Genomic DNA, 5,358 nt, shown 5'->3' with positions numbered 1-5,358 from the left:
TAATAGCCTACACAGAGGCAACAAAACCAGAAAAACAAAAAGAGTCGCCCGAATAAGGATAACCGGGATACTCCACCACCGTCAAAAGGACGTCAGCCAACCATAAGGCACCGCTCATCTCAGAAAGAGCATCTTCGTGTCTACACCCCAAGGAAACAGAAATTCCTCAATGGGCACCAATTACGCAATGCAAAATTGGGACACAAGAACCTATGAGTAACTGCACATCCCCTAGACAGATCCCTGCGTTATCCAGCCCTCAGCAGCACCAAAATCAAAAACAAATCGTCGAAGCAGCATCGTGGACTGTGGAGACAAAACCATCACAGATCCCTGGAGAGGGCAAACTCACATTGCCAACGTCGTCAAGAACACGGAGGCAGACCCTGGAGAGGGTAAACCGCAGACCCTGGAGAGGGCAAACTCAACTGCCTAGGTTGCCAGAAACACCGAAGCAGAGCCTGGAGAGGCGGTACTCGGCTACCCCGAGGTTGTCAAGAACACGGAGGTATGCAATTGCCAGTGTCGTCAAGAACACGCTGGTATAGCCTGGAGAGGCGGTACTCGGCTACCCCGAGGTTGTCAAGAACACGGAGGTATGCAACTACCACGAGGTTGTCAAGAACACGTTGGTATAACCTGGAGAGGCGGTACTCGGCTACCCCGAGGTTGTCAAGAACACGGAGGTATGCAACTACCACGAGGTTGTCAAGAACACGTTGGTATAGCCTGGAGAGGCGGTACTCGGCTACCCCGAGGTTGTCAAGAAAACGGAGGTATGCAACTACCACGAGGTTGTCAAGAACACGTTGGTATAGCCTGGAGAGGCGGTACTCGGCTACCCCGAGGTTGTCAAGAACACGGAGGTATGCAACTACCACGAGGTTGTCAAGAACACGCTGGTATAGCCTGGAGAGGCGGTACTCAGTTACCCCGAGGTTGTCAAGAACACGGAGGTATGTAGCTTCCAGCTCGGGTGTCGAGTGAAGCTAAGCCTGGAGAGGCGGTACTCAGCCACCAACGTCGTCAGAAACAACGGAGGTGTATCTGCTAACGTCGTCAAAAACAACGGAAGCAGAGCCTGGAGAGGCGGTACTCAACCTGGAGAGGCTACTCAGCAATTTTCCACCGGAAGACACTACAAGTCGGAAGGATGGCTTATTCCCTGGACAATTGGGTCAACTCCTTTACTTGTCAACCGGTACGCTAAAAGGCCGTTTGAATAAGTAAAGGGGGGGCAGCTGTAGACCCCTAAAATTGTCCGGGTCGGAAATAAGACTCGAAGACTCTCGAAGACCAAAGGAAAGTCAGCCGGAAGGACTCCTGGAAGACCCTGGAAGACCCTAGGATGACTATCTGTAGGTTTAGAGGTCTTAGAGTAGCTAAAAATAAGAAAGTGAGAGGAGTGGAGCTCAATACGGCCTCTTTGGAGCTCAGTACGGCCCGTATTGCATTTTTGAACTGCAATACGGCCGTACTGAAACCAATACGGCCGTATTGATGTTTTTGAACCTCAATACGGCCGTATTGAATTCAATACGGCCGTATTGAAGTTCAAAACTTCAATACGGGCCGCATTGAAACCAGGGGCCGTACTGCGCCTCACCCCTATAAATAAGACGTCATTTGGACGTCATTTGACACTTTTACACACTTCTTGGACTCTCTCCTTGAGTATTCTGGGGTTTTTGAGCAGTGTTCTGCCCTAGGAATCTCTCCGAGAGCCGATCCGACGAAGTTCTTGAGTTCTGAGCATTTAGCTTGAGAATTCGAACTAGTCGAAGGGAAATCTTTTTGATTTCCATAGTAAAGATTAATTTTTAGGGAAGGAGCGAGCGAGCGTGTAGTGGGAGGGAGCGCCAAAAAGCTTCCTAACATCTGTTTAGATATATAAAAGCACGCTTCAAGAGGTTTTCCTTAAAATCCCTTCTTTTATTGCTTTCTGATTGTCGCATATTTAATTTTGTCATCATGTAGATATTTAATTTATAATCGTTTATAATAAATAGGGGTAATTTAGTAATTTTGCACTGTTATTTATGAAATAATCCGTCATAGGGAACCCGAAAGGGGCGTTGTGGGGTGCTAACACCTTCCCCGCACGTAACCGACTCCCTTACCCGACTCTGGTTGTAATGACCAAGGTTGATTTATGAAATCAATTGCCTTATCCCTTTTTCCAATGTTTTGAGTAAAACATTGGTGGCGACTCCAAGAACCCTACCTTTTGCGAAAACCACTAATCCATGGAGGGTCCCGCTTGGGGTTAACATGGATTGGTGAACCATTTTAATAAAATTGTTAGTTCGACAAGGTCTCAGTTTGAGAATAAGTCGTTCTAACAATCCACCACTTTTTAAAACGTTAAAATGAGTCCGACCATCGTCGCGAATGCCAAGGTCCGTTTCGGCGGGTGGCGACAGGATGCTGCCGAGCTCCCACCATAGGTTGGTTGAAGCCTTAAAATCAGCCAAGCTTGATCGAGAGCCGCCGTTGAGCCTCTCAAATCAGTGAATGACAATGAGGGTACCGCCGAGTTCTTCAAAGTCAAAATCGGGATTGCCATCGAGCTCCCACCTGTGGGCCGGCTGAAGCCCTAAATATCAGTCCAGCCTGGAGAGGCTGAGCTCATAATATACTCCCTCTTCAACAAGCAACAAATAAAGGCACACATTATCACAAGAGAAATAATGGAGCTTCTACTCGAAGACTGAAGATCAGGTGTACAGTTTATCAACCTTGAGTACACAATCAATGCTCAACTGCTCTAAAGGGTGAGGATACGAGCAAATACACCTGTCCAAGGGAAGCAACGTAGAAGCACCAACACAGAGACGGGAAGAAGACCCGGACGAAATGTCTACGTCTTTACTTGCCTTTGGAAAAACAACACAGCTATTCCAAAGGATAAGTAAAGAGGGGCAGCTGTAGACACCCAATTTCGTCCGGGGGCATACAAATAACAAGATAGGACATCAGAGGGCCCAAAGGCCCAAACCAATTTTTTAGTGGCCCAGAACGGGCCGTTCCAAAATCGGAACGGGCCGTTCCCAAGTCCGGAACGGGCTGTTCTCAATCAGAACGGGCCGTTCTGGGCTTCTAAAAAGCCTAAAAAAATATAGGTTGGAATGGGCCGTTCTAGACCAGAACGGCCATTCCGAACCAATCAAGGGGGCTTAAAATCTGTACCCCAGAACGGCCGTTCTGAAATCAGAACGGGCCGTTCTGGTTCCCTGGAACGGGCCGTTCTGGTTTCAGAACGGGCCGTTCTGGTTTCAGAACGGGCCGTTCTAGGGTGCAAATGTACTGCATAACGTTCGGATCCGGAACGGGCCGTTCCGAATCCAGAACGGGCCGTTCCGGCCCACATCTGATGCCTATAAATAGAGAATCTCGGCCAGCAGTTTGGGGGACTCCAAATTTCGTCCAGAGCTCGAAATTTCTCTCTTTTTCTCTCTTTTTTTTCTTTCTTTGTCTTTCTCTTGTATTTCTTGAGATATTGTGAGATATTGTAGTGTGAAAGGTTGCCACAAAGCACCTAGAATCACCATTAACAAAGCTTGATACGAGGTATTTCAGTTAATCTTCTTCTCTCTCCTTTATTTTTTATCTTTGTTTCTTATCTTTGATAAACATTATTATAATAAAAACGATCATGTAGATATTTTAGGGTCATTCGTATAATTTAAATTTCAAGCATGTGAATAGTTATTAACAAAGGGGATCTAATATTTAATTTATTATTTTTTATCATGTTAACTTCATTATAGGGTACCGATTTAGAGCGCTGTAAGGTTGCTTAATACTTTCCTTACACGTAATCGACCCCCGAATCCAATTCTGGTTATCAAGGCCGTTATTGGACCTTTTAAAAATCTTTTCTTTTTCCAATGTTTTGAGTAAAACATTGGTGGCGACTCCATAAAACCTATTTTCAAAACCATCAATTAAGGATTAGTCTGGTGTTCAGGCATTCCTCAATTGATGAGATCTTTAAAAGGATGTCTAAACCATAGGTCGCAAGATCGGAAATTTTCGGGTTGCGACAAGGTTATGCTTAGAAGAGGAGCCTATTTTTATTTTTATAGAGTCTAACTTTGATATTTTATTTTTCTTTATTAGGATAGATAGTAGGACTCCTCTTAGGATCCATGAACTATTCTCTTACCATCTCACTTCTTATTCCTTGCATGTTATACATGTAGGTGTTGATTTTTCTTCCATGCATCCTCTAGATTTGAGGACAAATCCTTTTCAAGAGGGAGGGGATGATGGAATCATACTTTGGAATGCAAGAGGTGACACACTCAAAGATCCAAGAGGAGTGGGCTAGACATGGAAGATTGGGCCAGTCAAGGCCCAATGGGCCCTATGGGCTTGGAAGGCCCAAATCAAGTTTCATATGGGCTTATCTTGTTATAAACATTCTTCTTATGTTTTCTTAGTATAAGTTTGATTATATTTTGGTCTTGTATTTTGGACCACTTAGAGTAGCATTTTAGGCTATAGGCTTGTTGGGCCTAGTTTTGGACTTCATGGGCCTTTGGGCTTTTGGTACCCAATATTGGGCTCATTTTCATTCTTGTAATTTTTCCTTTCCATTGTAATTGATTGGCCATTGTATTTAGGCCATTAGATTAGGATTATACAAGGATTACTTAAATAAGAAAATTAGACTAAACTAGGTTTAATTTGGAAGTCATTTAAGTTACATTTGAGTCACATGTTTAACACCATGGGTGGCTAAACATGTGCCACTCAAATTAACCCTAAATGACACTCCAAATTCAACTTAGATGCACCTTTGGTACCTAAAGTTTCGGCCAAACACATGGGAGCCAAAATTTGAATTCAAATTTCAAATTTGAATTCAAATTTTGGGCGCCACATGTAAGCTTTAACTTAGGCGCCCAAAAGTGTGCAAATCCGGATGCTTACTTAAGTACTTCTTCTACTCTTTGTATTCACTTTGAGATTAATGAAATTTGAGAGCATTATTGCCGAGTTTCCCCTTCAAAGTCACCAAGAGTTCTCACCTCAAAACCCTAGGAAAGTTCATCTTCTTCCTTCCTTTTGAAGTGAGCAATCCATTGCTTCTTAAGCTTGGATACTTCCCTCCATAACTTAGGAAACTTTAGTTCCGAAAATCATTCTTCATCCTAAGAGTTCTTTACTTCAGTTTCAAGTTTTCTTGAAGAGATCCAAGCATTGGTGAATCTGAGGAGAAGACACCTATCACTTCTCCTAGAGTTTGCCATCACCTGATTACCTAATCATTGCAAAACTTCCACAAATAGGGGTCATCCCAAACATAATGTTTAGCATCACTCTTAAGTTTATCAATCTGAGCTCTAGATG

This window comes from Cajanus cajan, chromosome 1 (assembly GCF_000230855.2).
Source record: "Cajanus cajan strain Asha chromosome 1, NIPB_CcT2T_4, whole genome shotgun sequence".
Classification (NCBI taxonomy): Eukaryota; Viridiplantae; Streptophyta; class Magnoliopsida; order Fabales; family Fabaceae; genus Cajanus; species Cajanus cajan.
The sequence above is the reverse complement of the archived record's forward strand: the minus strand, read 5'-3'. Positions refer to the sequence as shown.